The sequence below is a fragment of the Notolepis coatsorum genome (genome assembly GCF_963971535.1).
Source record: "Notolepis coatsorum genome assembly, chromosome: 1".
Taxonomy (NCBI): Eukaryota; Metazoa; Chordata; class Actinopteri; order Aulopiformes; family Paralepididae; genus Notolepis; species Notolepis coatsorum.
Genome location: NC_140165.1, coordinates 128,860,572 through 128,872,582, shown reverse-complemented (window position 1 = coordinate 128,872,582; position 12,011 = coordinate 128,860,572).

The following is a 12,011-nucleotide window of genomic DNA, read 5'->3' as shown; positions in this document are numbered from 1 at the left end:
CATTCGAGCAACTGAAGGTCAAACACGATTTACAGTCAACACATTTTTTCCGCTATCTACAGATACGGAACTTCGTAAGGACTCATGTAGATACATGGTCAGACATTCCTCAGCATCAAGCACTGGAAAATATAATTAATGTTAGACCAGGTAGTAAAGGGGCGGTGACAATAATATACCAGACACTTTTCAATCAGGTAATAGTTAGCACAGAAAGATATAGGACTGAGTGGGAGTCAGAACTGGGGATACCCCTCAATGAGGAATTCTGGGAAACATGTCTTACAAATATTCACCGGTGCTCTGTAAATGTTAGAATCAACTTGATTCAATTTAAAGTGATACACAGGTTGCACTACTCAAAGGTGAAAGTGAATAAGATGTATCCTAGCGTATCACCACTGTGTAACAAATGTAAAAATCAAGATGGTACCCTTACACATCAACTCTGGTCTTGTCCCAACTTACACACGTTCTGGTTTGATATATTTGACTTTTATTCAAAAGTTTTTAATAAACAGTGGGAACCCTGCCCCTTAGTGGCCATTTTGGGATATAGTGACGATGTCACTAAGTACTCTGAAAATGAAAAAAGGCCGATATATTTAGGTGCTGTGTTGGCTAAAAAGCTCATTTTGAGACTTTGGAAGTCGGATGCAGCACCTTCATTTGAAATGTGGATGAGAGAGCTGGGGGAGACCCTCTACTTAGAGAGGCTTAGATTTAAAAATACAGGACGGAGAAAGGTGTTTGATACGACATGGGGACCGGTGTTGGACTACTTAAAGGGTCTGAGGGAGGATGAAGAGGATATATAAGTTCAAAATGTTACTCGTATTACAGCAATGTCTGAAGGTATAATCTCTGTGGTGTCTTGGCTTTTGGCCTTTTACTAATGGTATATAAAATGAAATATAAGTTCAAAAGGTCACTCATATTACAGTAATGTCTGAACTGAAGGTATAGTCTCTTTTTTCTTTTATTTCCCAGCAAAAATCTAGCTTATTTAACTATCCTGTTTATATGTATGTATGGACCCGCCAAAAGAAAGAGAATGTTTATTCTTACTTTGAATATTTTTTGTTATATGCCGCTGGACAATTGTTTTTGAACAAGAAAAAAAAATAAGATTGCATGTGTGCATCAATATGGAATGTAACTAAAGTAATGTGCAATAAAAATACTTATAAAAAAAAAAACTGTGGATTGTGTGTTTCTTGTATAATGGTATAAATTATTATTTGTGTAAATTAGGTTGTACGCCGACCATTCAGTAAATACTTGTTTAGTTTAGGAATAAGGGGCAGGTAACTATAAGATTTATTCTTCTTCCTGCTCCTTTTGTCCATGGAATGATATTTATGAGTGTGTAATGAAGAAACTCTGATTGTATGATTCCATGTGGCAAATAAAAACTCTGAACTGAACTGAACTGATATAATGGGTATTATGTTTCATCATGAAGGCATCAAAGGGGGGGAGGGGGGGTAGTTTTTTCTGATCGTCGGCAACGGCATACGTTTTGAATATGTTGATCGTTGCGATCGATGTGAAATCATTGTCGGATCAAAGTAGGATTGATGTCATATAGTCCTTACCTTTGCTAGGAGTTATTCCAAAATGAATATTCCAATTGTCTGATCGTGATTTCCAGTATTAATGTCCATCGGGTCCCCGACATGAAATGGCACAAAATATGCATCAAGTGTGCTGGACGCGTTCCAAGGTGCTCGAATGAAGCGTTTCACTTGCCCAGACCATATAAAATGTAACACACAGTGTGAAATAAGGTTTCAAAGGGTAGGCGATAAGGCGGCTGGGTGGCGCAGCGGACTAAGCGCTTGTCACCAACGCGAGAGACACTGGTGTCAGCGTTGCCTCCGGCTTGGCCGGCCGTCATACTGGCTCAATTGGCAGAGTCAGCGGGAGGGAAGCCGGTGGGCCTCCTAGCGACTCCTACAGGTCGGTCAGGGCGCCTGCACAGCGAGGAAGGGAGATGGTGAGGGTAGTGTGACCTCACACGTTACACCTCACCAATGAGAGTCCGCGCTGGTAGGTGGAAAGATGCTGCTGGCTGTCTCCTATGTCTCGGAGGAAGCATCTGATAGACTTCAGGGCTCCCTAGACTGACCAGTGGGGGGCACATGCGAGCAACAAGGAAGGGCAGGGGGGAATTGGCATAACGACTAAATTGGGTTGGGAGAAAAACACAGAAAAACAGGAGGAGAAAAAGTGGATACAAAAAATAAAAGAGTAGGCGATACTGCCACCTAGCAGGATTCAGCCGGCATTGCACTCTCGGGGTCTCAGAATGAGTTCCAATGATAACACCGAGGTCAGTGAGAGTGTATAGAATATAAAAAAAAATAAAAAAAAAACATGTATACTCATTATTGGCGGTCAAGCGATGGCGGCCAATAACGAGTATACTTGTGATTGGCGCATAAAGTGTTAGTGGTGTTGAAGTTCCCAGGGTTGCTGCCACCCCAGAAATACTTCCGTTGCAGATATTACACTCGGCTGTGTTGTGTTATTCCACAAGTATACACGCGAGTGTCTTTATTGTTAGCTCGGTAGCTCCACCATTCTCCGCTCCTAGTCTACTCTGCGTACCTGTCCGGGACCCCACTACGGTGGCCTTTAACTGTGTTGTAATAGCACGCTGGTTTGCCTTTTTCTTCCTTGAGCTTAAAATAACTCCACACAGCTGACATGACCGCAGCGCTCACGTTTAGATAATGCTAACGTTGTTGTCGCGCTAGTACTGTTAACGTGATGGCACGCTTTACGGCATGTATCGGATCGGAAAATACTTCCTGTTTTTCCGATCCCGTGAATTTGACCAGTATCGGACTGATACTGATACTCCGTATCGGATCGGTGCCATCCCTAATACATTGTTAGAAAGTTGAATTTGCCACCTTTCGATCGTCACCACACTCAACCTATTGCATGCTTCCAGTCTCGAGTTACAAGACGAAACATCCGACAAGTGACCACGTCCGGTTTGGTTGGGTCCTGAACGGACCTGTCACTGCTGATGGCGAAAATGATTGACCACCTTTGTAGCCAATGCAATTCTGGAGCCAATGCTATCCCATGCAGGGGCTGATCGCAATGAGAAAGGGGTAGAAGAAGCCAGGGAGGTTTGTTTTGACTAGAGCCTCGGAATCAATGGAAGCGGACGGCCATTTTGGATAATCATGCCGAATTAATGCCAGTACACACATTACAAAAACCTTTGTAAAACACAGATTTTCCGTGGGATTATTATAAACTTTGAACCTGTACTAGATAAGACTTCAGGCTATGGAACCGTTATATTTTCAAGCTCCTACCTCTCAGCTGGAACTTAAAAACAGCCATCTGGCAACAAGTAAACAGAAATGTGAGTACACAACTTTTACTTGAGTCTGTTCAAACCTCTTTAATTCTATTTCATTAGCATTCAGAGTGATTCTTCCTCATTGTGGAAAAAAGATCAGAATGTTTCCTTTCAAAAGAGAGCAGACTCATGCATGTGCATAGTAGTATAATAGTAAAAAGTATTATAAATAGCTAATTACTTTGGGTATGCAATCGACAGGTGTGTTGTGCAAAACTAGACCCATTTTTGCCTGATGCATATGTGGTTAATGAATTTGAAGTCAAAAACTGGTAATAACCGGTTAATAGAAACACTGGTCCATACTAATTTAAATTGCAAATAGACACCTTTACAACAATTGTTCCTCTACTGTTCCACTACTGAAATGTTTGTTTAATTAGTGTCCTGTTTAATCCTCATTTACTTGTTCATTATTGAAAACAATTGTAATTGCTGTGGGAGAACAGTGATTGTGTACATTGAGAGGGATTTAAGAAGTGCAAGCCTTCCCTGATTTTGACACGCATGCACGCATGCACGCACGCACGCACGCACGCACGCACACACACACACGCACGCACGCACGCACGCACGCACACACACACACTCTCTCTCTCGTCTGGCCCCCAGCGTACCGTACCTTGGTTCTCTGTGGTGTTTTGCTTGTGTATCCCCCCCCCCCCCCCCCCCCCCCCCACACACACACACTTCAGATTGTAGTGCTTGTGCACTGCTCCATCTGGCTTGTGTGAAGAGGTTTTTGGATTGTTGATTCTATTCAGTATCCCTTTTTATGATATGCTGACTTTTAAGTACTGCATGAGTGGCTCCATGCATCCATCAAATTAATACTTCATGGATGTTTTTGTAATCTCTTCATATCTCATTCTTTGCATTTTCAATGTAACCTTCCTTTACCTTCAACCACTCATTTTCAATTTCTCTCCTTTCTCTGTATTTTCTTTCTTTCTTTCTTTCTTTCTTTCTTTCTTTCTTTCTTTCTTTCTTTCTTTCTTTCTTTCTTTCTTTCTTTCTTTCTTAATTTCTTTTTTTTTCTTTCTTTATTTCTCCTTAAAATCCCCCCCTCATTTCTGAAACTCATTTAATCTATCCCTCATCTCAGTGTTAGCCACAGGGGAGCTGGAGCACGTTCAGTAGGATGTTTACGCATATCATCTCTAAATTGCCTGCCTCGATGTGAGAGAGCGGGCCTGTTTATTAGAATGGTGTATTTATCTGATTCGGCGTTTGGGGAAATAAATGTGTCATTTTTACATTAATTAAAAGTAGTCCCTCATGGGTTCCCAGTTAATTTATAGTGTTTTCAAAACCAATGTCAACACTAGCCCAACTCTTTCAAAGGCCTCTGAGGAAACCAGGGTGTTATTTCCTCTCCTCTCTTTCTTGATTACGTCTGGCTTTCATTATTTTAAATAAATAAATAAATCAGGCGTTTACTACTTCATTGCATTTTTTTCTCTTAACACTTTGAGTGCCAGCAGGGGGCGCCAGAAATAGCGCTTGAGTGCCAGCACTGTAGTCAATGGGAGGGCGATCACATTTGCGAACGCATAAACTATATCTTAAATTATGTGTCTAATACACCCGTCGCTTATCAATGACTTGTTTGCAGTCAACATTGTCGAAAACTTCCAGAAAAATAAAATGATTCTGCAGGAATCGCGCTTTACTGGAATACACAAAACACATTGTAATTTTTCGGCCTATTTATGAATCGTTTTCAAATAAACGCTAGATTATCGATAGTATATGTGTACTTATGCACGCTAGAGAAGCGGGCTGAAAAATCGATTATCTTATTTCCTGATCAGCACACACTCACAGCCACACACACACATATGGGACACGCTGAGATATAGGTGAAAAAAACAGGTAAAATAGATTCCTTACCTCAGATCAGATGTTCTCCAAAAAGATTATTCCAATTCCTGATTGCCATTCCAAATATCGATCGCGTTTATTGATCCAACGCTGGGTACTGGTAACACATATTCCACGCTGTTCTGCGGCTCGGCAATGAGTGGGATCGTCACCGGTTACATGCCTGACAAGTAAAATGTGGATTCTGCCACCCACCCAATGGCTGAATTGCCAATGGCTGAATTGGAGTATTGCACTGTGCGGGATTGATTGATTGATTGATTGAAAACTTTATTAACAGATTGCAGAATGGGTACAGTACAGTTTCATCTTGTTTACATCAGGGTCCCCCATTTTCAATTCATAATGACATTTATGACATACTCAATGCAGTACTGTTACATTTGTGACATACAGTAAATATATACAAGGGGGAGGGAACTACATTTATGATGAATTGAAAATGGGGGACCCTGATGTAATTAATCAAATCAAATCAAATCAAATCAAATTTATTTATAGGGCCCGACAACACACGTTAATGTCCCCATGGGCCGTACAGGTCTTCTTTAAACAAGTCAAGAAGACAACATAACAATAAGTCAAGAACAGAACAAGAACACCATAGGGTCCAAACATTTTTTAGATGAATGCAAATAAATGAAAGAATGCAAGCACTCCCAGACATACCCCACGCGAAGGTAAGGAAAAACTCACTAAAACCTAACAATAGGGAAAAAAAAGCTCCACAGGCAATGTGGAGGAGAGAAACCTTAGAAGGGCCGTTCAAGGGGGGATCTCCCTTCTTAGATGTCGGTGATAGTAGTGTTGCAGACGGACAGTTGGTAAGCATGCACTCATGTGTGTGGTGAAACACAGATGAGTGCATGCAATAGCAACTGTACATTTTGAAAAATTAAAGATAGAGCTAATAGCGATAGCAACTGAACATTTTGAAAGATTAAAGATAGAGTTGATAGCGGATCTATTTGAGGCACAGGGGCGGCGCAAGAGGGTCACGTCCTCCCCGTCTTAGTCACGGGACATTCAACACTCCGGTCGTTGCTCAGGGACAGCCGGAGACAGGGGGAAGGGGGGTGGCGCAGAGAGGGTCGCGAACTCCCCGACATCATCGCGGGACATCCGGCACTCCGGTCACCACTACGAGACCTCCGAAGACAGGGGGGCACGCAGAGGGGGTCGCAATCTCCCGGCCTTCGTCACGGGACGTCCAACACTCCGGTCAACACTCCAGGACAGCAAGTCATAGGAAGACAGGGAGACGGGACAGGCGTTAGACAGCTCATGAGATTGTAGTAGGCGGACATACTTTAAGCATTAAGCATTACATCACGCGCAGGAGTGGTTTGTGAACAATAAACCATGCCTAGGGGTGGTCGTTAGACCCCCCTAGGCATGGTTTATTGTTCACAAATCACGACTGCAAGTGGTGTAAAGCTTTTATACAACTGCCACATTCATCCAACCTTATTTCTATACAATAAACACACATTAATCGAAGATTTATTGAAAAAACCATCCGCCAGAAAAAGTTGTTCCCACAACTACAAAAAAGACAATTTGCCTCCATGTGGAAGCAGATCGGAAGTGCATCCAACCAACTAACACATCCAACTGTGTATTATTGGAATGATTGAGAGAAGTTGCCTCATGTGGAAGCAGCTTGAAGTGCATCCAACCAACTAACACATCCAACTGTGTATTATTGGAATGATTGATTGAAAATGTTATTACCAGATGCAGAATGGGTACAATACAGTACGGCTCAATACACACAATTGTTAAGGGAATGCAGACCTACTTTCCATAGAACTTCATTCTTAGATGCTTCTATAGAAAGTAGGTAAAACAAATTAAAAAGTTTTCTTTGCCCTATAGGAAAAAAACGTTTTCTTCGCCCTATTCTTTTATTTATTTTTTTAAACCTACTGTAGAGGGCCTAAACTTAACCAGTTGGAAACCAAGCGTACAGTACTAAAATTAGCAATCAATCAATCAATCAACTCAATAGGCCATGCTCACTTAGAACAGCGCAGCACCCAGCTCTCTCTCAGTCTGACTATCCCCCGCATTGCAGGCAGAGTGTGTGTGTGTGTGTGTGTGCGTGTGTGTGTGTGTGTGTGCGTGTGTATGTGTGTGTGTGTGTGTGTGTGTGTGTGTGTGTGTGGGGGGGGGGGGGTGGCGGTGGGTGGAGACTAGAGCGAGCGCTGACAGTCGAAAGGGATTTTTTTTTTTTTTTTAATTAATCAATCAATCAATCCGCGATTTTTCTTTTGTTACAGAATGATTCAAGACCCATCAATTACATCATCCAACATTGTTTAAACGACTAAGACATTCGCTGTGACAGAATCGCTTGATATTTAGTCGTTTAGTCGCTATCAACATATCCATTTGTAAAGATTATTGTCCACCTTCTTGTGATCCGGCGGATTGATGTGATGTGATTCGGTTGTGGGCGGGTCCTGGGCCAGCAAGCGTGGACTGATCGCAATACATACGTGTAATCGAGAAATTTGCATGCCGTTGTATAAACAAGACGGAAGTCTTTCTCTGGTCTGCATCCCCTTAACAATTGTGTGTATTGAGCTGTACTGTACTGTACCCATTCTGCAATCTGTTAATAAAGTTTTTAATCAATCAATCAATCCCGCACAGTGCAATACTCCAATTCAGCCATTGGCAATTCAGCCATTGGGTGGGTGGCGCTGCTGAGCGGGCCTGTGACGGCCTGACAGCGTGGGGACAGAGAGAGCTGGGCTGTTGTTCTGCAGATGGATGCTTCTCACACAGACCGCAAATAAACAAACGCTTATAAAATGATTTAATAGGCTAAACTTCGTTTAAAATTCTTTATTTTACACTTGTTTATTCTATTTGAATTTTGTCGACATAATGCTACGTGGCCCGACTAGATCCGTGACTGTACAAATGAATTATCTATAAAAGTGGCTATCTTTGAAATCCACTGTTGTGGCGAGCCTGGGGCTTTATATACCGCCGTGGCCTCACGGCCCGCACCGTCAGTGCGGAGAACACTCTCCGTGGTGCTGAAAAGTTTTTTCCTGTTTTATTCCACTATTCCAGGAATTTCCAGAATTGTGTGTGAGAGATGGGATCATAGGAGAGAGATGGGAGAGAGACCTGCATGACCCAGCGTGGCTTCACAGTAGAAGAGAAGACAAAAGCCATTTGATCATTCTTTATTTTTTTATGACCCTCCGTGCTCCGTGACTTTCAGTGTGTACATCCTTATTGAAGCGGTCTTATTAACGTGCGTGTTGCGCACACGTGGGAGGAGGAGGGATGTCCCGGTGCCGGGTGGTGTGTGTGTGTGCGGGGGGGGGGGGGGGGCCCGAGCTGTCAATCTCGCCTCAGGGCCCGTGGGGCATTCCAACCGCCACTGCTGCTACATCTATACATGTATGACATACCAGATTTGCAAATACAGTACTGTTTGTGATACAAAAAGAGTCCAGAAAAGAGAGTACATTTGACGTAGAAACTGTTGGAGGAGGTCCAGGGTCTCCCAAACTTTTCAGGCCGCGACCCCCGAAATAACAGTGTCAGAGAGCCGCGACCCCCACTATTACAGGAGGTAAACAATTATTTTTTAAATGTATAATTTTTTTTATAAATGGAAATGTATGGTTGAAACATGCAAACGTTCAAACGCACACACACTAATAAGCATTGGAGGCTTTTAACCAGGGCTGGACTGGGGAAATCATTCAGGCCAGGAAATATAGTGCGAAATATAGCCCCAGTCAGGCCACTTTTTAAGCGGGGATCTGGGGGTCCCCACCAGGACATTTTGTTACAAAGACTTCATTTCCTGCATTCTGGTGTAGGCATTTTTTTATTTTTACCCTTTAAATGCCAGTGTTTGTGATGGCATCACAAATTATTGTTAAAAAACAGGCTAGCATATAACACTGATTTTGATGGATTTTTTGTTTTTTGTAAGGGTCCCGCCTCCACCAATCACATGCGGCTCCGTGTGTGTGTGTGTGTGTGTGTGTGTGTGTGTGTGTGTGTGTGTGTGTGTGTGTGTGTGTGTGTGTGTGTGTGTGTGTGTCTGTGTGTCTGTGTGTGAGCAAGAGTGAGAGAGAGACAGTTCTCCAACTTGTGTGGGTTGCAGTGAACGATTCTGGTTGTACCCCACCTAGGTTATCTAACTATTGGCCTGGCCTGACTCTAAGTTCAGTGGCCTGACTGCACTATGGCACTATGGCGTCCGTTCACAAGTATATACGTGTTTCGATTCCATGCGTTGTGGTCCAGAGCCACGAGTATACTCATGACGAGTTGTTATTGTTTTATTCCATATTTATAACGCTTCTTAGGTCCCCAATCCAGTAGCAGGATCTTTCCACATATTTGATTTTCGAAACATGCAGTACCGGCCAGATCCGCTTAAAGGCGCCATCGCTCCACTGCAGTATCATTGAGCGGATACAAAAATAAAAATGCTTTTACAGTCCTGTGGGTGGATCATAGAGCCTTGATTCCAAACGAAGACCCTCCATCTTTGATCAGCTTGCCGAAAGTTTTTTTCAGCGTGGAATAATGGGATTTATGATTAGCCAATGTGCATATCGATCTACCAGAATCCGATGACTGGTGAGGAAATGCTGCCGGCGATTACATGGCCTGACGGTAGGATAATATTACCCCAAATTACAGCTGGATTGGACATTGTTTTATAACCTAACGTGATAGACTACTGACATTGGCTACCGGAACGCACACTCTATTGCTAATCAATAATACTGATCGGCGTTCCCCGCCGCCCCCATTTTATCCATAGATGCTCTATAATAGTCCGGATGCTACGCAGTTTGTTTTATTTCATTCGTATATATACAGCAGAAATGGCGTTTGATATAACGGCGCCAACGTTTAGCCTTTTTTGCAGCCTCCTGCAGAAAAGCCTAGACGAAAAGCGCGATATACCTTATATTCACAACGCTATAAAATGACAACCAACCGATGGATTTTTATTTTCTTTAAGCCATTATGAAGGCACGGTTTATGCACTCAAGTGACAATGAGAATGGATAGATAGCAATACTATAAATGATATATAAAGCTCTTAGAAAGTACATCGGTTTGTTTACAATCCTCTGTCCTCTGAGGCATAAATCGCCACGTCCACCCCCCCCCCCCACCCCCCCCCAACGGCGGCTCGCGAGCCCCCTAGGGGTCGCAAACCCCACTTTGGGAACCCCTGCTCTAGTCCAGTGATTCCCAAACCTCTCCTCGAGACACCCCAGCCGTTCCATGTATTTGTTAAATTCCACCACCAGCACACCTGCCCCCTAGGGTGTGTCAACTGTCAAGAAATGGAAAATAGAGAAATGAGATGTGGCCCTATGCTTTCAAGTTGTATTACGATATAATAAACCATAATCAAAAGCCAAAAAGTGGATTAGACTTTATTTACCTACCCCGTTTTTAGATTGAAAATTTGCATATTTTTTGGCGGATTTCCACCATTTCCGCCAAAATCACATTTTCATATATATGGCTGCTTGTCTACATTCAGACTTACTACCCCTACCTTAAGATTGGTATGGTATCCCATACTACAATGCCATACCATACCATGGTATAGTATACCATAAATAAATAATGAATTAATCGGAAGTGTGTGGTACTCTGATACTGATATCACAGTGTTTAGAGCAGTGGTTCCCAAACTGTGGTGCGCGCACCCCTTGTGGTGCGCGAGCGCCCTCTAGGTCGTGCGTGACATGAAAAGGCTAATGGTGGTCAACATTTTTCTTTTTCTTTTTTACAATAAAATTTTATAAAAAGTATTACTTAGTCAAACCTTTAGTATTATGGATATTAAACATGCTGGCAGAGTACATGCATCCATGTTGTCGTGAACATTTTAATTAAATAAAAAAATTCCCTATCCATAGTCGCCTTGGGAAGAGATAAAATAAAAAATGTAATCTGTGCACGGAGACCAGCAACAATTTTTTCTAACAGAAACCCATTGGGGGGTGCGTCAGCTAGGTCGGGAGGTGACAGGGGGTGCACGGCCAAAAAAGTTTGGGAACCACTGGTTTAGAGGGTCTATCACAGTGTTTAGAGGGTCTATCAGTGTTTAGAGGGTCTATCACAGTGTTTAGAGGGTCTATCACAGTGTTTGTAGGGTCTATCACAGTGTTTAGAGGGTCTATCACAGTGTTTAGAGGGTCTATCACAGTGTTTGTCGGGTCTATCACAGTGTTTAGAGGGTCTATCACAGTGTTTAGAGGGTCTATCACAGTGTTTGTAGGGTCTATCACAGTGTTTAGAGGGTCTATCAGTGTTTAGAGGGTCGATCAGAGTTTAGCGGGTCTATCACAGTGTTTAGAGGGTCTATCACAGTGTTTAGAGGGTCTATCAGTGTTTAGATAGAGGGTCTATCACAGTGTTTAGAGGGTCGATCAGAGTTTAGCGGGTCTATCACAGTGTTTAGAGGGTCTATCACAGTGTTTAGAGGGTCTATCAGTGTTTAGATAGAGGGTCTATCACAGTGTTTACAGGGTCTATCACAGTGTGTGTAGGGTCTATCACAGTGTTTAGAGGGTCTATCACAGTGTTTAGAGGGTATATCACAGTGTTTAGAGGGTCTGTCAGTGTTTAGAGGGTCTGTCACATTATATGGCTTTTTTTTTTTTGCTTCCTCTAGAATTCCACCCCTCTTTTGCGGACTCCAAAAGCGGTACTGCTTGTTCTGGTGAGG